Genomic DNA, 21,948 nt, shown 5'->3' on the forward strand with positions numbered 1-21,948 from the left:
GCTCTGCTTTGGGTATTTCATTAAACCCTGGAACAGCAACTAGAATTTTATTTTATTTTTCTCAGATCTCACAGTACGTAGACTAAGAGCCCTAAAAATCAACTTTTCTCTCTGGGTCTTTTAGCAAGTAAACAAATTAACTGAAATAATGTAAAAATGGAAGATGCAGGGTAATTTTCACAAAAAACCCAAGAATTTGGAGAATCAGAAATCTGTTTTGATGTGTGTGGCCAAATCACTGTTTTGAAGCCCTCAGGAAGAAAAGGAATAAAAACCTACCTGTCAGGTAAGAGGTCTAGGACCGGGGTAAAATGGACACAGCTGTGGTCATGGAAGGTCAATCATCATGACTTTTTGCAACAATTTTAATCTGAGGAGTTCAATTGGAGTTTAATCCAATTTATCTGGTCTCTCAGCAGAATAGGACAGGGAGAATCCAGAATGAGGATTAATTATGTCTGTGATTGTAGCACAGACATAGGTAGCTGTAACACTTGGGGAAGCTGCAAGTGGAAGATTAGACCGAGGTGAAAATTTTTTTTTCATATCAGAAACTAAACTGTTGAACTTAACCTTTAAAGAAGGCTATCCTTGTTATTCTATAGGCATATTCTACTAAATTTAAAAAGTTGGCCTTACTGGACAATCTTCTGTGTGGGAAATGGATTTGTAGAGAATTCAGAAAAGGGCATAATCTGACACTTCTGATGACATCAGATTCAAGTTTAAAGGACACCTTGTTCCTGAGAAAACAGGAATTTACTTGGTGAGGAATTAGATGCAATTTCTATCCCTGAGAGGAACCACCAGACCAAATTAAGTACCTGTGCTGCTTAGGGTGCCATAGGGTTGCTTTCCTGTGTAGGGAACCCTCATTCCACATTCTGCACGTTCTGAGGACCAACCCTCGTAGTGTGGGTCAAAAGGAGAGGTGCCACCACAGTTTGTCATGTTTGTATATGTGCCCTCAAATTACCACATTCCTCACACCTCAGTGTTCAAGCTTAGGCAGGATTTCTCAAGCATATGTGCAAGATGTGCAAATCAAAGCCATATACTGCAAAAGATCCTCCTAGAAATGTTATGCCAGACTTGTACTTAGATCTCTGAGACAATAAATGTATCTGGAAGGATCTTCAGATTTGAAAATGACAGGTTAAGGGATGGGGAGCCGATATGGCATAAAATGCAACTAATTTTCATGCTGAGGTGTCTTTATTTAAGTAATATGGCACAAGTTAATCTCCTCTAATGTTAGACAAAGCGATGTACTACTTGGGCCTGAAGTGTGGTTTTCTGTGTCTCCCTCTATAGTCAGTGGAAAGGAAAAGTCACTTCAAGATGGCATTTCCCACCACATAAGATTTGGAAATCCCTTTGCTGCGTGTGAGTTTTGATGAGGTGAAACATACCTGGACATCTGCATGGAAAAGCGTGTAAAGCATGAGGTGAGGGGACAGATATCCTGAATAACACTGGGAACAGATTGCCAGCTTTTATAATGTTAGGCTTGTCCTAGCTGAACAAAGGTTTGGATCTCTGTTCTGCAGAGAGAAGAAATATGTTTTTGATGTTCAGCATGTGGTGGGAGGGGGAGAAGGCCCACAGGAAAAAAATAGACTGAGACACAGAGATCAGGGAATTTCTGAGAAGACTGGGGGGTGGCCGTAGACAGACCATGAGGATTTTCCAAAGGCTCCTGAATGGGCTGTGTCAAATTCTTTGCAGGTCAGGAAGCCTCCAAAATTTGCTGTATTCAAAATAATACTGGAGAAGCAACTTCCATAGATGCAGAGAGGAAGAGATTTATTTTCAAACTTTTTTATTTTTTCTTTTATTCTCTTCTACTTTGTTTTTTCTCCCTTTAGAAAGTCATTAATCATGAACTAGTAATTCATAGCTCTATTTGTATTCTCGGTGTTCAGTTGAAGAGAACAACAAAACCCTTCAAAGCCCTGGCTGGTTTGGATGTCCTGGCTCCCCTTGTTAGAGAGGTGTGAAGAGCTCTGCCCTGCTCACAGAAATTGAAGGTTTTGAAGAAGACAGATGCTATCTTTCTCATTTGCCTCTGGGCTCCTCATTTTCACTCGACTGAACAAAGAATAAGACACTGGTTATCCAGTTGCTGTACAGCAATGAATTTTCCTGCAGTCTTTAGCAGCAAAGCTAGGGGACAGTTTGAGGGAACACTTTCCTGTCTTTTTCCTCTCCTTGGCTATCCCTGCCTCAGTTTTTAGCAGGCAGAAGCATGGGGTCTTTATCTCCTGCAGAAAAATGAACCTTTCTGAATGGAAGTGTTTCTATGCCTGCTTTGAGCCCTGCAGAAATTCAGTACAGGCATTTCTGTGTGTTTAAAGTGCTGCTGGAGGGCAGTGACATCCTTGGGACAATCCACCTGGCCAGACCAGCAGGAGCACAGTGTGGCAAAGACCAGTATAGCCAGTTTTCAACCTCTTTAACATATGGGATTGCTCATGAGGGAGGACACCAGGATAATCAGAAAGGCCCTAAAATCAGCTGGAATTTCCATGGGCAGAATGTGTAGTCTGCCCCAATGCAGAAGCTGTTATTAATTTTAAAATTCTGCAGGAATATATTTGCAGAGACTGTTTCATATCTTGAATTTAATAATGCCTGGGCCTTAAGGAAGCAATATACAAGAAGCAACTGGCTTGCTCTCTCTTTTCTTCTGTTTCTTCTCATTTTCTGTTCTGTGGCTAACTTTTGAGAGTGATTTCTAATACCACCTTTTTGTGGCTAATGCAACAAAGATGCTTTAAAATAATAATATTTCCAAGGGTTTTCTATAAAAATCTTGAAAATATGTTATCTCTTTTTTCCTAGAGAAGTAGAAGAAGCATTTTCCTTTCCTTGGCTAGGCTGTGAAATGTTGGCCATTCAAGTAAAATTAGTGCCAAGTAAATGTCAGTCATGCACACGCAAAAGAATGGAGCCCAAAATCGCAAATTAAGTTTGAGAAATATTTTAAAATATATCTGTGAAATTTAAGGCATGAATTCCCTTCTCTTGACTCTAAAGCCTTCAGGTTCTAGTCTGTTATCTTCTCTGCCTCTCTGGTCAGTGGGAAGAGTGGGTACCACGGGGTGCACAGGAGAGTTTACATGGGCTGGCTTGGTGCTTCTTTGGTTACATGAACTGAATAAAACCTAAGAAAGTAAGTAGTTCTGCTGCACAGCTTCCTTGGCTCTTTTCAGACAGCCCAGGAAACCATTTCAAGACTTTCCCTGAAAGCTCGTCTGAAAAACAGAGATCAGTGTTCTCAATCCTTGCATTAGATGGTACCAAACTCCAAAATTGTATCCTTTTAATTCAAATAAATTTTTGCAAAATAAGTAGTTACTGGCTAGAAATATCAGGTGTCCAAACAGAGCTTCTAGGCGAAAAGCCATCTGTGACATGGTAAAAAACTGCAGGCTCCCCAAATATATATATATATATATATATATATATATATATATATATATATCTTATCTTGAGAGAAGAAAAAGCTTCACTTGTTCTGATATTTTATGAGTGACCTTTTGTTTTGGGACAGAGATGAAGGAGAAAAAAAATCAAAAGGGAACACAAGCAGAACTGGCCACTATATGTCACACTTTCCCAATGGAATGTTAAAAATACAAAGTAACAACCAGTTCCCAGATCACTGATTTATCAAGTTACGAGAAGCTTTATCATTCTTCCCCAAGTCCTAGGCAGATGGCAAAGACCACCACCATGGATGCATCACCCCTTGAACAGCCACACCACCTCAGGGTTACTGCTTTGATTTTGTTCATAGGGCTGTAGGACACACACTGCTGAACAGGAACAGTTGGTCAGAGTAGAAACTGGAGTGTAGGAGGCAGAAGAGGAGATTGGATCATGTAACATCTGCAGAGCTATAAAAGTGCACAGTGTGGCTTTGTAAGGCTGAGCTAAAAAGGATAAAAGGAGGACTCAAAATACAGATATCACAAAGGGGAAAAAAATCCCCAACCCCACAGCATTATGCTGACCCAAAAAATGAGCACTGAGCAACATGTGAGATATGATTTAAATCATGACATAAATCCACAGGGCACCTCCAGCAGCACAGGGCTTGCTAAAAACCTACGGGGGCTGGCTGGCTGAGGGCTGAGGAAAGCACATCCTCCTGCTGAATCTGTGACAAGCTTTCCTGAAGAAAATGGGCTTCTCATTCTGTCACTGAGGCACCTGATGATGCCTCATGTAGCTGGACTGAGGACTTTTTTTTATAGGTTAGTTTTTGCACAAAAACCCCAAATGGACCAGCAGCCTAGTTGTCTTGAGGATGTGCACCACTGTGCAGGGCAGGACTGGAATGGCTGCATTTCTCACTGTCTTTAGTGTAGTTGACCTCAGTGATAGGAACCTGATGTTATTCTGATGACCCAGAGGGAAACTTAAACCAACAAAGCCCATGGGCTACATTAAAACAGAGATGTAGGCATTGTCGTAGCAAAGTCTGCAGACTTGACAGCTAAGAGCTCTGGGAGCAGGATTTGTACTGCTGAGGTAGCTACTGAAGCTAAAGGAGCTGCAGGCATTGCAGGACTGAGGTCTGTGGCCAGGCACCCTGCTGCCTGCTGGGCTCAGACACTGCCTGGCAGCCTGGCAGAGGGGCCTCGGAGAATATGGAATTCACAGCTTGAACTTCCACAGGTACCTACAAGGTGGTGACAGCCAACATGGGGTTGTGCAGCCTGCTATTGAAAGCATTTACTGGAATGTGAGACCACTTTTGAGGTCTGTCTGAGACAGAGAAATTGCAGGATTTGAATTCAAAGTGCCTGTTAGAGAGAGGAGCACAAAACCATGAGGATAAGAATAGGCTGTTCTCTCTCCATCTGTTTCAAGTAGGTCACCAGCAATCTAAATGCAAACTCCTGTAAGCACTGGGGGGCTCCTCTCCTCTGGAACAAGGATAGGAGAGAAAAGGGAAAGGAGAGATCCCAGTGTTCAGGGAATGCCCATGTATTCTGTGTTCTGAGGAGTGTATGTGTCCTTTGAAGATATGTATCAAGAGATCACTAAACAGTCATTGTAAATTCCCCTGGCCAGCATAGAAGTGTGTTTCATTAGTCAGTAATTGAACTTAGCTTATCATCTTAAAAAGAGTTATTAGTAATTAGATGATTATTTTAATTATTCTATTCATATGATATTAAGCAGTACTCTCTGATGCTCACAAAATACTCTGGACTTTAACTCATCATTATAGCAATTTGGGAAACAAACTACATTAAAAATTACATGGCAGTATTGAGAATTCCTGCAAGATTTGTCCTTCAATTGGTTCTTTACCCCTTATGTAATTAGAATAAGTTTTGACTACTTAAAAGAAAGCATGAATATTTTAAAAAGATTAAAAATCTTCAGCAATATCTCTGTAGTAATTTTTTGGTGAGTTGCCTAGGAAATTGTTTATCTGCATGTAGGAGAGATATCATTTTTAGTCTGAGACACAGAACATTTATCACCGCTTTTAAAGTATTTTTCTGCAACAAGGTAAGAAGCAGGCTCTTTAATCTTATTGATCAAGATGCAAGTCAATGCATATCTGAAAAACAGTCCAAGTCTGGATTAGGCTGTACCAAAAGAAGCAGATCTGATTTAGGTATGTAAATTGAAATGAACAAATCTCATAACAGAAATATTCACTGAATCCTCCAGGAAAGTGATTTTGAAGATATTATTTTGGAAATAACAGGAGATGGAAATCCTTGCAGGAGAGCCATTTGCTTTTCATTTAGGATTAGAATCTACCAGGTACTCGAGCATTTTACAGAAATAGCAAAGCTGAGATGAATCCACGGTCCTTTCTACCTTACATAAGACAGGGAGACATTGCACATCCTGCAGCTGAGAACACAGCATTACATCATCCCAGCCTCATGGCTTCTGGTGCCCTGAACAATGCAGGGAAAGGACAAGGACCTGTGATGCTACACTCTTGAGCAAGCCTGTTCTGTTTCTAAAGCTCCAGGCTGAATATTTATTCAGACATATATAGGACATGGCAGGAAAAAAAGGAAACAAGCCAAATCAACAAAACCAAAAAACAGTTTCTGTTTTGCACATAAGCTTTTCAACAGAGCTGTTCAGCTGTTCAGGACAGAATAGGACCATAAGGCATTACCCATGATGTTCAGTGCTCCATCTATCCTGTTCCCAAGAATGACTGTTGGAGATACTTTTTGAGAAGACAGCATGAGCAACCCCACTCTCTACAGGTCATCACCCTTGGTGTTTCCCAAAATTAGATTAGGGATGTTACAGGATCCATCCCTGCATACACCTTTGTAATCTGGCTGTACATCTGTTGTCTGTGAACTTGCCTAACAGCTTCTTGAACATGTTTTAATTATTAGTCTGCAAAACCCATCATAACAGAAATTCTCATTACTCTCTATGTAAAAAAGGACTTTATTTTATCTGTTTTAACTTATTGCCAATCAATTTCAGTGCTCCTTATTTGTAATATAGCTGGACTTGATGAATGCCAGTTCCATACTAAATTTACACAATCTTCCATATTTGAAGTTGTCCTTTTTTGAGCAGAAAGTATGACCAGATGACTTTCTGAGGTCAGAAGATGATCTCCTGAGGTCTCCATATGGTTAATCTTCCATCTTAAATTAATGTACCATTCATGTTTTTTGTAAATCCCAACCATAAATCTCCAGTCTTCCCCTTGGCAATTTGAAGTTTCAAAATATTTTGTCCCTCTTTCTAAGGCAGCTGCTTAAACATTTTAGATGCCTTTCTCTGGAGTTTCTATAATTACAGGTTTTTTTTCTGAGGGAAATAAAAAAATGGAAAGAATCAGAACTTCACAACATAATAACAAAAAACCCTTTGATCATCCCAAAATTTTATTCAGTATCTGTTTCAGTCTGAATAGCCTTCCTTACACTGCTCACTGCTCTGAGGTCCACTTCAGCTATTGCTGCTCACAGATTCAGAGTTCTGACACTGATGGCTCTAAGACCTCTCTTCCCGAGTTGTGGATGTTGCCTTCCCTAAAGCTACATGACATGGCTTTCTGTGGTTCATGCCGGCATGACAACCCAATTTTTACATCTTGGCTTTGACTAGTGTCCTAAATAAACTTCAGAGTTCCTGCTTGGCATTTGTAATACAGCACAGTAACAGGAATACAATGCAGCCATAGGGGTTTCATGTGGTTTTCTCAGGGAAAAAAAAGGTAAGGACAAAAAAATAGATAAAACAACATCAGCTCCAGGGCTTCAAAATGATGGAGCAGTATGAAGTGACAAGTTTGCTGTGTTCCAGTAATTGTAATGCTGTCAGATTTTAACACACATCTATTCATCTGATCAAACGTTATGCAATGTCTGTGATGTTCACTATTCTGGTGACTTTTCTTCTCTGTACACAGGGTTGCTCTGATTTTTTTAAAGCAAGAACAGCATTCAATATCTTTACTATCCATGAAGAGTGTAGTAGCATCCTCCAAATTATAGCTCTTATTGTTTGAACAGAATAGAATTTTAGAGATTATATAAGTGTGTTTGCTAATTAGTCCATGAATAAATTTAATTAAAAATACCTTCTTAAAAAATTAATCATGTGCAGGACTCCTTTTATCTTTAGCAATCTTGATAATTGACTAACATGGATTCTTCAAACATTCCTGAGTTTCAGTAATTAGTTTCAATTAAGTTGCTTGCGACTGTCATATACAATCTTTATTACTGGTGAATAATAGATGAAATCAAGTCAGCAGATTACATTTTCCAAAGTATTACATCTAGGCATGATCTCTTGCATCATTCTGATATCAGAGATGGTGCAAGTGTTCATTATTATTTTTCACCACCTCATTTGTATCCTGTGCTTTTCTTTTTGAAAAGAAATCTCAATAAAAGATGCTTTTCAAGAATTTATATAATTATTAGTATCTGAATATATTTCAGTGAAGTTGAACTGGGGTTTGACCAGCAGATTCTCCCTTACTGAACTAAAGCAATTTTAGTCTATTTTCTTCCTTCGGAGAACTAAATGAAACACGAATCATTGGTGACCTTGGAAGAGCAATCTGGTCTCATTAAGCAGGTGGGTGGTAGGGCATTTACAGCTCCTCCACGGGGAGGTGTTGTGCTGAAGGGTTAGACCACACACACCTTTCCCTGCAGGGTTGGGAGGATGCTGCTTGGGGAGTGCTGAGGCAGGTTACAGGAACAGATGGCTTTTTCAGGCACGAGTCTCACCTGCTGCCAGCTATTTCTTGCTGCTCAGGGTGGTCCTTGTACAACATGTGCCACCAGGTTCTAAAAAAAGTACCTTCAAGGAACATCCTATGCCATAGCATATCACGTTACCAAGTTGTAGAAAGAATTTTTTACAACTGTTTGTAGAGACATTACAGACTGAGACCACAGCTCTAATATTTTAATTTCTTAAGAGCTGCTTTTATGCATAGTTTTGCTAATTTTGCTCTTATCCTTTCTGTGGCTGGATTCTGATCTCCTGGCTCTGCAATCTTTCTTGCTGAATTTTGCTGTGAGAACTTCAGCCAGAAATCCACAGGACCTTGTAACAAGCCAAGAATAAAACAGTGCTCAGGAGGAGGATGTATGAACTGAATGCTTACCTATACAAGTGAATCTGATGTCAAGTTTTGCTAGGAATGCATCTGGTATTTTATTAAATTAAAAGTGGTATCACCATTTAAGTTTTCCAGCAGTTTGCAATCGAGATTTGACTGCATTGAGGGAAACTAGTTGTTCTGACTGGCCATATAACTTGTCTCGACTGTTTGTTAAATTTCTCATGTTATATTTTCAATTGGGTTTGCATGGCAAGGGTTTTGTACTGGGGGCAGCGGCTTCTGTGAGAATCTGTCAGAAGCTCCTCATGCCCAACAAGCCAATGCCAAATGGCTCTGAGATGGACCTGCCAAGGACAAGCCCATCAGTGGTGGTGGTAACAGTTCTGGTATAAAAGAGTTAAGAAGGAGGAAAAATCTCCTGTGAAACTGCAAAAGGAGAGACCCTGCAGACCCAAGGCCAGTGCAGAAGGAGGGGCAGGAGGTGCTCCAGGTGCTGGAGCAGATTCCCCTACAGCCCCTGGTGCAGCCCACGGAGAGGCAGCTGTGCCCACAGAGCCCATGAAGGACCATGGGGAGCAGGGATCCACCTGCAGCCCATGGAGGACCCCACAGTGGAGCTGTGGGTGCCTGAAGGAGGCTGTGACCCTGCGGGAAGCCTACCCTGGAACAGGCTCCTGGTAGGACCTGTGGCCTATGGAGAGAGGAGCCCAAACTGGAGGAGATTTGTGACCCCATACTGGAGCAGGCTGTTCCTGAGGGACTGCATCCCTTGGGAGAATCACATTAGGACAGTGGAAGAGTGTGAGGAGTCCTCACCTGAGGAGGAAGGAGTGGCAGAGACAAATAATGAACCGACCACTCACTGTCCCCCTGTGCTGCTGCGGGGGACGAGGAGGAAGAGGAATTGGAGTGAAGCTGAACCTTGGGAAAGGGGAAGGGTGGGGGGAAGCTGTTTTAATATTTGGTTTTTATTTCTCTTTACTCAAACTCTGATTTGATTGGTTATAAATTAAACAAATTTTCTGACTTTGAGTCCAGTTTGCCATGAGTCACTGGGGAATGATCTCTCCCTGCCCTTATCTTGACCCATGAGATTTTTATTGTGTTTTCTCTCCCCTGCCCAAATGAGTGGGCAGTGACAGAGTGTTTCTGGTGCCATCCAACCAGGGTCAACCCACCACATATATCTGTTTAGTCTCTGAGAGCTGGATGTAGTAGTAGATGTTTGAGGACAAAGCTTTTAGGAGAATAAATAGTTTAAAAGCAATGCTTTATGTTGAACTGTAACTTCATCCAGTTTCATTTCTCCCTTCTGCCTGTATATAAATCAATGATTAATTCTCATCTCATCCCATTTCAGTTACAAAAAAAGAGGATTATTAACTTGATTCTAAACACTATAGAAATAAATAAAGATTTTTTTTTCCTATAAATATTTAGATACACAGACTAGAAAATGTAATTATGGTCAGCATTCTTCCCCTAATGACACAATTGTTACCTAAGAGGCAAAATTTATCCACAAGATATTATTATCTTATATATATTATTTATCTGCAAGAACTGTCCAGCTTACTTTCTGTTTTAAGAGAACAAAAACCAGGACACAGTGGTGATAAAAATGTGAAATCTATAAAAACTAGCTAATGAAGGCTCTGTGTTACTCCATGTAGTGGTGTCAGATTAGACACGTGACAGAAAAATAAAGTCTAAAATTTGGTCTGCATACACAGATCTTTAATGTTGTCCTGCTTAAGGGCTGTACTTGTCTCTTGAAAGACTTTTCAGAACACAATGAATCATCCACAGAATTAATGTTTTAAACCAGAAATTGCTTAACTTGGTTACAATGAATTTTACACTTTGAAAAGATAAAAGGTCTGCAGCATCAGACTTGAGGAAATGTCTTGCCTTGTATAACCCATACCTTAATACACTGAGATACTTCTACCCTATTCTTAACACAATTTCTACAATTTAGTACTTTGATGTTTCATGCTAGAAGATAAGATAATTGGAGCTTTGTCATCAGTGTTGAATATTGTGCCAGATCCTGAGTTTAAATAGTAAAGGCAAAATCCAAAGTGCCATTTTGAGGTTTTCTTGTTTGCTTTTTGCTTAAGTCTGGTCAAAACATTCACACTTGCAGCTGCTTTTCAAAATGACATATATCCTCACAGCAGATAATTTCACAGGTCAACTGAAGAGATATTTATATCACACTAATGATGCAGAAGTATGCAACTATATTGCTCAGAAATCAGAAGTCATAAAGCAAGGGACAGTATTCTTGAAGTTCCTTTCATAATACTTGTTCCTCAAAATCTCTGATGCCACCCTGGTTATTAAGTTTACTATTTATATATTTTTAAAGTTCATTGCCATTTCGAGTATTGCTGTATGAAGTGAGAGCTTGCAGGAATGGATGCTTCATTACCTCAGCCCTGTTGTGCTTTTGTGAATTTGCCTCTTAGTAAGTTAGTTTGAAGGCAGAGAATGATTTTGCCCTTTGGCAATACTTCTTAACAAATTTAGGAAGCCTTGCTCAGAACAGCTTTAAACATTGGCTTAAACACAATTGGCTACACTGTGCTCAGAGGTTGTGTTATGGTATTATTTGGAGTCCCAGACTTCCTCTCAGCCACCTGGATCCCTCCTGGATGAACTCTGGCAAACACTGTGAGTGCTCCTAATCATGATGCTCCACTTAGCTGAACCTTTTTCAAGAGCTGCTTCTAACTGTGACTATGTTTTGTACTATATAATGTTGAGGACATTATATAGTCAATATAATATTGGACAAATATATATGAGACAAATATAATTTTCCCATGAAATTTCACAACAAGAATGATAATTGCTTTCCTTTTTGTTTTTCAGTACAGCAGATCAAGAGTTATTATGAGGGACAAACATAAGAGTAATTATATATCTGGATATATCTCTGGTGTGAGAAGGAGAAAGGAAAGGATGTTACAGGAGATGGAAAACAGGACTTACCCAGCACAGACGTGATTGGAAATATTTCAGAGTTTAGGCACAGCTATTTTGGAGCTGTTTGCATCCTGGTATACCATTCCTTAAACTATTTTGTTCTGTGTTTTTAACCTAATTCTGAAACATCATCTTTTTGGAACTGGGCATTGAGGAATTCAAATAATCATTATTTCCCAGGAGGGAATCAAAAGCAGTGGAAGAGCGTTGCTTGCTAAATGGTGTTGCTCTAACCTAGGGTGAGAGCAGACCCTGAGTCACTGCTTGTTTCCTGTCAGACTCCCAGAGGCTTTTCTCTGCTTTTCCCACTTGTATCATGGAGACAACTGATGAGATGCCATCTAGGATTTTCTCACAAGCAGATCTAGGATTTTTGTCACAATCTCACAATTGGGTTAGAGCAGGTCTAGTAGTGGGACCTGTCAGATGGACCTGCACTCATGTTCTTCACAGCATTTTAAGAAACAGCCTCATGTCATTGTGTTAAGCAGTTATATTTATGGGAAATTACTGATGAATCAGTAGAATTAATTAAATTCTGAGAGGAGATTCAGATGGAGTTGAACTGAATGAGCTAGTTTAACCTGGAATTTAATTAGCTTGGCTTGGCTATTCTCTGAAAGAACAAGCAGTTCCTATTGAACCATTCAGGTCTCTTGGGCAAATATGGAATAAAGTATTTTTCTAATATAGTTCATTATTTAGCTGAGAAATCAGAATGAAGAAAACAAATTAGTAAAAAGTTACATCCTTTTCTCTTTCATTACAGAAAAAAACCTTCCTAATTAAAATTCACATCATCTACTAGAGTTCATAAAAGTACATAATTTAAATATGCTAATACTGGGCTGCTTTAAAATGACAATGTATTTAAGATTATATTATGGAGTTAGTGTTTTTTAATATGCACTGTTTACCCCAAAGATTTAACCAGCTCTGAAATATTTAAGGTGGTTTAAGTAAAACACAGATCTTCTCAGAGAAACTCTTGTGTGCCACCCCATTACCAGCAGTAATGAGCACCTTGCGGCTGGTGTAGAGTAAGCTGAGTTCCTTGGCCTTGAATGTGGAGAATGAAATTCACACCACTGCTGCTCCTGCTGAAAAGGTGTTTCTGCTTTGCTTAGTCTGTGTGGGGTCTTTTATTGTCCTTCAGCCCTATAGCAACCAAAGGCTTCCTGCTACTGTTTTAAAGGACTTACTAACCCTTGATATCCTTTCTTGCTCTCTCCTCCAGGACCCACAGCCAATGGCAGCTGTTGAAAACAAAGATTTGAGATGTCAAACATTATAAATTTGGTATAAGTGTAAACACTTAAGGAAGAAACTCAGGGCCAGGGCTGAGTCCATGTGGAAATAAATGGGCTCTTGTTGCCTGCAGCTTGTGGGCAGCAAGGCAGGGAAATGAAGATGCTGGAGGAAAAGAGAAGAGGGGAAAAGAGAAGGGCTGAGAACAGGCAGTCTGCTTAAATGGCTTTATATTTGCAGGACAGTGAATGTTACCAGAGCTGTACAATATTGGGGAAAAAATAATCTATAAAATCAACCATAGAATCTTCCAAAAGCTGTTAAAAAAAGGGGTGGAAAATTTCATGTTCTCTCTAAAGGGAAAATTAAACACATTTCTTTTTGTGTGGGCTCAACCATAGTATTTCTCCTGTATTTTTTAACGTTTGCTACAAAACTGATGCAATTAGCATCAGTGGATGATACTGGGCACAAATCATACATCCTAGTATGGAAAGAGAGAGGTCCATTGATACAAACCCTCCAGCCTGGGGGTTCAATGCTGTGCCCTCTTTCTCAGCCGCATGCCAGTGTTTCTGAACCATGAGGTATTTCTTGAAATGCCTGCTTTTCTGTAAGTTTTTGAGGATTTCACCAACAGCTGCAGATGGATCACACCCCCAGTAACCCCAGAACCTACAGCACACCTCTGGTGTGGCAGCAGCAGCCACAGTGCAGTTCAGGGTGTGCAGAAACAGTCCCTGCATCAGCTGCATCTTCATTCTTCTGAGATGTCCTTACAGCTGCTGGGTTCCTGCATTTCCCCAGGGTCACAGTGAACACATACTTCTGACACTGTCCTGGCAGGAAGCTTTCAGAAGAAGGTGCAGATTAGAGCAGGGGTTTTTACCTGCTTGTGATTATTTTTCCTTTTATAGACCTGCTGTGAATTAGTGGCACTTCTGCTGCCATTAATTACCCTTACTTATTCACATTAGACATCAACCCTTTGTCTTTGAAGCAAAATTGAATACTTGTATGGATGGCTAATTTACTGATACTGGGAGCTGTGATCTGAACCAGAACGTTCAAGACAGGATGAAAAGTATGTGAAATAGCCCCTGAAGATAATTTTTATTGGGAATTTGTAAAAAATTAAAATCTCTTAAAGATTAATATTCTCCAATACTGAATTTTACATTCACAGCAGGTATCCAGAAATACAATTACTATGATATTTGTTCCTCATAACAACTCTTGATCTGCTGTCCTGAAAAACAAAAAGGAAAGCAATTATTCTTGTTGAGAAATTTCATAGGAAAACTATATTTGTCATATGTCCTCAATGTTATATAGTACAAAACATAGCCACAGTTAGGAGCAGTTCTTGAAAAAAATTCTGCTAAGTGGAGCATCATGGTTAAACAAATCTTATAGAAAGAAAACAGGAAATTCAAAACATTCATGTTAAATGCCTAAAATCCATGTATGAAAAGTAGATTTATCTGTTTTCCCTGGGTGAGTGTAGAAAGCGATGGGAGACGACCCATCCTTTGATCAGCATCGAACTCCCATTTATTGATCCACCAGCCACTTTTTATAACAGTGTTAATTAAGTTCATACATGTTGCAAAACCCGAGCTCATCATTGGTTACAGATTAAACACCAACTCCTCCTTTTGTTTTCAATACCTGTGGTTTGTTATTGAAACCAAGATTTGTTTCCTCACCCTGATATGAGTGGTTCTCAAGGCTTCCATGTTTGTCACTTTTGCTTTCCCATACCTTATCCAAGGACAAGGTATTTACTTGTTATTGAAGACAGGCTTGAGAACTCTTGCTGTTTACAGAAACGTGCCTGGGAAACAGGCTTGAGAATTAGCTGCTTACAGCTGCCTTTTACTTTTCCATCAGCTGTATTTTTTCATGGCCTTTTTTCCTTCAAGCCATGTCTGAGCAAAATTCTCCAACAGGTGAGGAATGCAGCGTGAGGATATTTAGCCTACAAACTGTAAATAAAAAAAGGGATAAGTGTTTCTGGAAGCCCTTCTCTCCTGCAGTTCATAGGGGCTAAAGCAGTACCCAAAAATTACAGAAATGGGGTTTTATGTCTTCAATTCAAAGGACTCAAACTCATGTACTTTTATTCATGAAAACAAAACTAGTACCATAAATGGTCCAAGCTGTAGGGCTCTAAGCTAAGCTGAAATATGAATGTTCACTGTCTGTCCTGTTGAATCTGGGCCTTTACACTGAAGGGCTGGGAGGAGGCACAGAGAGCACAGTGGGAAGTTATCTGAGTTCACAGGCATTTGGAAGAAGGAGCAGAGAGTTTTAGCTATGGGATCTACTAATGTGACCAAATGGAATATGAAGTGCTTGGGGACAAAGGATCAAAGAGAAGTAAGACTGTGTGTACTGAAAACCCAGTAGAAATCAAGGATGATTTAAACAACTAATGAAGAAAGAAGATCAATAGTACCAAGATACTGGAAAACAATTTCCTGAATATAAAAGCATTCTCATTCAGTATGGGCAAATTTTTAAGTAGGATGGCAAAACTTTTTTTCTGAAGAGATCTGCTTGAAGTATGAGTTATTAATTACAAAGGCAATATGTTTGCAAAATAATTCCATGGCTTTTGCAGAGCTTCGAATGGGAGATTGTAAGTAGAGAAAAATGGGTCGAATTTACATGACAAGAAACTTTTCCACAGACATTATTTAACCTTAGGCAGCCCAGCAACTGCTTCAGTTCTTCCCTGTTTTCATTTCACATACTCATTTGGGTATCTTAGATACCTCTTATGTTTAAGCCAAGAGGAATTAGGCAAGAAATTGTAAAAAAAAAATTCATTTAAGAATTTAATTAAACTCAAAGTTCTATAAAAAACAATAACATTTTTCAGAATAATTGTAATACATTGTACTGCTGCCTTCTCCCTTTCTGTTGCTAGATATGGTTTATAGTGTCTTTCAATAGTTAAAGAGCCATAAATACACATTTGTCATCTTTACTCATTGCAGGCTCTGTGATGTTTCCCATTGCCTGTAGTACCAAAGTAAGAGGAAAGAATTCCAGCTGTTTCCTGGTCATAACCAAACCCCTTCTACATGTTACCGACAATTAGTGTAAATGAACAAGCATCTGGGGTTGAGCTGGACAAATGCTTCTGTGGTGGTTGTTATCACTTGCAATAAAATCATATAATGTCTTGGGCACAAAGGGATCTAAAGATCATCCTGTTCCAGCCCCCTACCATGGAGAAGGACACCTTTCACTAGACCTGCTTGCTCAAAACCTTATCCAACCTGGTCTTGAACACTTGCAGGGATGAAGCATCCCCATCTTCTCTGAGTAAACAGTCTCATCACCTCCAGAGTAAAAAATTTCTTCCTAATATCTAATCTAAACTTGTGTTATTTTAGTTTAAAGCCATTTCTTCTTATCCCGTCACTACCTGTTCTTTTATTAAGTCCCTCTTCATGTTTCTCGTATTTATCCTTCAGGTGCTGGAGGGCCACATTTAGGTCACCCCTAAACCGTCTCTATTCCAGGCTGAGCAATTCTCCCAGCTTTCCTCACAGAAGAGGTGCTCCATCCCTCTGATCATCTCAGTGGCTTCCTCTGGCCTGGCTCCATCAGTTCCATGTCCTTCCCATTCTGGGAATCCCAGGGCTGGATGCAGCACTGCAGGTGGGGTCTCACCAGAGCAGAGCAGAGGAGCAGAATCCCTTCCCCCAGAGCTTTGGATGCAATCCAGGACACATTTGGCTTTCTGGGCTGCAAGGGCGCATGGCTGTGTCATGTCCAGCCTCTCACCCACCAGTGCCCCTTTGGTCCTTCCCAGGAGGGCTGCTCTGGTTCTGTTCATTCCCCTGTCTGTGTTGGTAGTGAAGGCTGCTCCACACCAGGTTCAGCACCTTGTACTTGGCCTTGTTAAGCCTCATGTGATCCCCATGGGCCCAATTACTGAGCTTTTCAGGTCCTCCTGGATGGCATCCTGTCCTTCAGGAGTGTCAGTTCCACCCCTCAGTTTGGTGTCATCAGAAGGTTCTAGGCCAGGGTTTGTATCTATGGCTGGTGCATTGCCACAAAGCTGTGCTAGACCTTGTGTCAGCCCAGCTCACTCAGACACCATCCAGTGAGCCAGGTCAGCGCTGAGCTGCCCTGCTGCCTGTACCTGAGCCGTCACCAGCACTGTGACAATGCTCTGCAGTCCCAAAAACAAGTGGGGTAGTTGCTGTGCTCCCATGCCTTGGCAGATGGCACTGAAATCCTCAAGAGAGATTCTCTTAAAACACAGTATCGATTTTAACTCCACTAGAGTTCTCCTGAGGCCAGTCTGCAAGACTGCTCCCATGAGCAATAACTCAAATGCATTTCCCACTTGGTGCTAGCCAGCAACAGTTTTAAGGGAGGAATACTTATTTGTCAAGCATTCAAAGTATATGATCTTCACAGATAAGAGCAGGAAAAAGAGTAAGTTCTCCCAATCAAGTTGATTCTGGAGGGATTCAAGCCTCTTGTAGTCAACAGCTTCTAAAATTAGGATGTATGCTGGGAGTCTGCTGAACCCACAGGATTTGGGTGAAGCAAACTCTGTCCATGGTAGTTTCTCCTTGATTTCTACCTAAAGATTATTTCTTATGTGGTTTCTGTTGGGTTTTTATTAGTCCCAGTTGCAATGAGGACATAAAAAGATCCATGCTGGTTCACTGTAAAAGGGAGAGAATTTTCTGCCAAAACAGGACAGTAAAAGTATACCTGTTTATTTCTTAGTTCTAAAACTTGCTAATTTTTTTTTTTTTCTGAACAGAGAGGAAACCTTTCATAGGTTTACACAGTCTCTGAGTATCATTAAAGCTGTGTTCTATACTTGGTGAAATAGGCCAAACAAGTTCTTTTCATATATCCTAAGCTGTTACCTTTTTGCTAGAATGATAATCACAGGTGTCTTTTTTTCCTACCTTTTTTTCCAAATCTGTTGTTCACACATTTCTGTTGTACTTCACACTGGCATACGGCTTGGCAGCCACTCAGCTGTTGCTGGAGTTGTTCTTGTGTGGTTTTGGCTACCATACCCTACCTCCCAAGATGCCTTTTTAATTGATTTCATTCTATTATTGAAGATTAATTTGAACATTATAAGCACAGCCTTTAGAACCATTTGCTCATGTTTGCCAAAATGCTTTCATGGCCCGAAGTAGGGCATCATAATTACATATACTTGGCATAGATCCATTTTCTGTTTTTACAATTTACCTTTTTTGTCTGATTCCTTATGTAAATAATAAAAAAAGGATGTTAACGTGCATAAATAAGCTGCTGTTTGTGTTTGTATATATGTATGTATGTAAGTGTATAATTTACTAAACCTTCTATTTAAAGTAAAATACTGTGTATGTTTGCCCCCAGTTGCACAGAAAGTTGTCACTTTTGGAGGATTATGGATAGTGCTGTAGGACTCAAGAAACATGGATTCAGTTTCTAAATTTGTCATCAGATCTCTTCACAATCTTTTAATTTTGTTCCCTGATTCAGTTTTCCAGCTGTAAGGGGAAGATCACATCATCTACTTTGCTTGTGTAGCTTGTTCATTTTCTTGGCTTTTGGGAGTAACACTCAGCTGATTGAGTACACATGAAGTGAATATCACAGTGGGTTATGCCTTTGTCTCAATCCAACCAATCTCTGCACTGTCACTGAACTGAGAAGCAGGGGAGCAGAATAGAGTTTACTGATGTGTCCACTGGAAGCACATGTACCATATTTGGCTTTTTGAAATCAGGAAATGCTGTTGCTTTGCCTTCTGACTTTTCTCGCTGGCAGCTTTCCAAAGAAAGTGTGTGATTTACATAAGTATTGAATTATTTATAATTAAATTGAAACATTAGTTTGAGACTGATGAAACATAACTTATTTCTTTATTTTGAATGGAAATTAATAATTAATTGACAGATAAATGTAATACATTATTTATCCCAAATTTTCAATGATGCAGCCTGGCTAAATTATACAAGTACATAGAGATGAATAAACAACCTTTTTCAAAGAGAAATGTGAATCCCATAGTCTTTGAACTTTAATATCTGCAGCTTTTGGAGTCTTTGCTGTTAACAAGGAGTAAGAGCTCAAAGGAACAAAAGTTCCTTTGCTTATTTAGCTTGAACTGCTGATTTAAACAACTGTGCCGAACTTTGAAACCTTACTGTAGTCTTTAAAACATATTTACAGTGGGGTTCCTGTTCTTGTCAGTGTCAAAAAACTGCCTGGAACTTGACCTAAAACCTCAGAGGTTTCTCAGACCAGACCATTTGCTCTCTGATATCAGCTCAGCTGTCAGAGCAGGGTGCTAATAATGCCAAGGTTGTGGACTCAATCCCTGTGTGGGCCCTTCACTCTAAGTGTTGGACTTTGTGATCCTTGTGGGTCCCTTTTAACTCAGATTACTTTGTGATTCCACCAGTAGAGCTCTGTGTCATTCAGCCCCCAGATGGCAAATCAGCCAGCCAAACAGGCTGAAATATGAGATTTTTTGGGTGTGTGTATACTGGAAGTAGAAGGGTTGAAGAGATGAGGCTTTAGGTTTGGGAAGATGATTTTTATATCTCTGTGCTTGGACTTGAATTTTATTTTATAAGCTCCTGCTGCTGTGCTGGCTTTAGAGTGCCTGTCTCCCTACTTTCATAAGAAGGGTCTGGTTTAACTCAGGCAACTCCAGGAGAAGATCAGTGGTTAAAGTAATTCACCTCAGCCTACCCTTCCTGCCTGACAGAAATTAAAGCCTAGCAAATACGCTGAAAAACCAGACCAGTTCTCTTTGGCAACAAATCTTCAGGAGAGCTTTAAAAGTGTATTCATTTTGTATTTCTCACACTATGCAAGGGAGACTATAAATGAAACCTGCTGGGCTACCCTTCTCTGCTGAGCATCTAATGAAATCCTTCAATGTAATGGTAATACAGATGACTCCAGAGGTTACCTCCAAAGATAGATTTCAAGTGGCTCACCTTCCTGACTTTCACATAAGCAGGGAGTCTGATCCCCATCCATGCCTGGCTTGAAAACCCAAGGCTTTAAAGCTGTCCCTTGCTCTAAGCTGTACTCGCTGTTCTATCACCAGCAGAGAGAAACATCAAACCCTTGCCCTTGGGTTTTCTTCATCTCCTGACCTCTGAGGTTTCTACGGCTGTCTAAAAATATTTCCAGAGCTGGCACATTGAACTCCCTTCTCGACTCGTACTCTCGGACAAAGTTTTTTGGAAGAGCTTGCATCTGAGAATCATCTGTGGGCCCCACAGTGATGCCTGGCTGTGTGACCTGATCCCTGATTTCACAGCATCATCAGGGTCACAGCTGTGGCACAGGTAGGGCTGGGATTAGAGAACAGCCCCACTAAAGCACATCCACACTTTGCCTGCTGTGTGCAGAAAGCTCTGCCAGGCAGCTGTTCCTCATGGTACAGTGGAATTGCAAACTTGCTACTTTCTTCTATTTTCTCTTCCCATAATAGTAAGGCAGAATCACTACTTCTGGGATATTTATTTAGCATTAGGGATAATTTTTCCTAACATACATCTTAAAAAGTAGCTTTAAGGACACATGTCTGCATGTACAAGACATTGTTAAACACTTAATAATACCCTTGTAATATATTGTTTTGAATCTTTATTATCATCTGGGATGTATTTTATTTTTATCTGTAGATCTCTGCCAAGACCATGGTTTGGAACCACCTGTTTTTTGGAAGGAGTCTGGTCTCTGGCCATCTGGACAACTTGCCACATAGCAAGATTAAAGGCATCTGGGAATGGAATAGAAATGAGGAGCGATTCCTCACGACTGATTCCCTTTGGTGGCACAATAGGCATTAATGCAGTGACTTTCAAGTACTAAAAAATAGATGCAAGTGTAGGGCACACTTGAGCCAGGCATATGTGAGTCCTGATTTATTCACTAATGACATTTAGATAATATAATGGACCTTCTCTCACTTGCAATATTTGTTGAAAAGTGATTTATCAGCTGACAATTCATTTAAGGATGAAGACAACCTAATGAGAAGGTAATGGTATTGCCATATTTTACATCAATTCAATGTGTTGCAGAAAGCCACCAAACCCATGGATACTAAAGTTACCAAGCATGGTAGCACTGCAGCTCTTCTGCACCTTGATCCCACAGGGCATTGCTGGAGATATTTCCTCACAAATGTAACAAAATGGGAGTGTTATTGAAAGCACCAAAGTGGCTGTGGCCAATTTGAGTGTTTAACACATGCAGCACAGCACCTCAAGCAGACCTGCTGCTACTTACCTTCCAATTCAGAGTGAGAAAAGCTGATTTTCTGAGTCAGGAGCCTGAAAACGTGAGCTCAGAGCACAGGAAAGTGTGGAAAGGCAAAGAAGAAAATATGGAAATTGAAAGTATTTTTCAAGAAGATTAAATAAAAGAAAAATATCATAGAGGAAATTCATTTAATATCCAGAAAATTTTAAAAAGAAAAGTGATTTTTTTGTAATAGTATGTCTAGAGATTTTGTCCATGAGATACAACTAGGAGCTAACATTATGCTGAACATGTGCAAATATCAGCATCAGCTTAACTCCAATATTTGATCTCTCATAATGATTCAAGAAGAAAAAGGAGTAATTTCAGCTTTCAGATAGTTGAATATTTTGATATTTAGGAAATAAAGTCCAGTCTGCTCTTTAGCTTTGCCTGCCAAATGGTCATAAAAACTTCAAATTTTAAGCTACACAACACATTAAATTCTTCTATCACATTCATGATGTTAATGATATTATTCTCTTATCTTTTAAAAAATATTTTTATTGCATTATTCATTTTTTCTTTCTATATTTAGGATAAAAACTCTTTCCCCAACCCAACATCAAAATGTAACTTACCTTTTACATGGATGCATATGCTATTTTTCATATAAAACCAAGAATATGGCTCTGTTCTCTCAAAGAAAGCTGAATTCTCTTGCACATGTACTGAGCGTGAGATAGAGAAAGACAAAGCTGAAAAATATAAGAAGAATATGTGAGCATGATAAAATATTTGAAGCATTTGGTAGACAGTGCCAGAGCTAGTTTTAAAGGTTGAATTCCTATCCCCCA

This window comes from Ammospiza caudacuta, chromosome 3 (assembly GCF_027887145.1).
Source record: "Ammospiza caudacuta isolate bAmmCau1 chromosome 3, bAmmCau1.pri, whole genome shotgun sequence".
In the NCBI taxonomy this organism is placed as follows: domain Eukaryota; kingdom Metazoa; phylum Chordata; class Aves; order Passeriformes; family Passerellidae; genus Ammospiza; species Ammospiza caudacuta.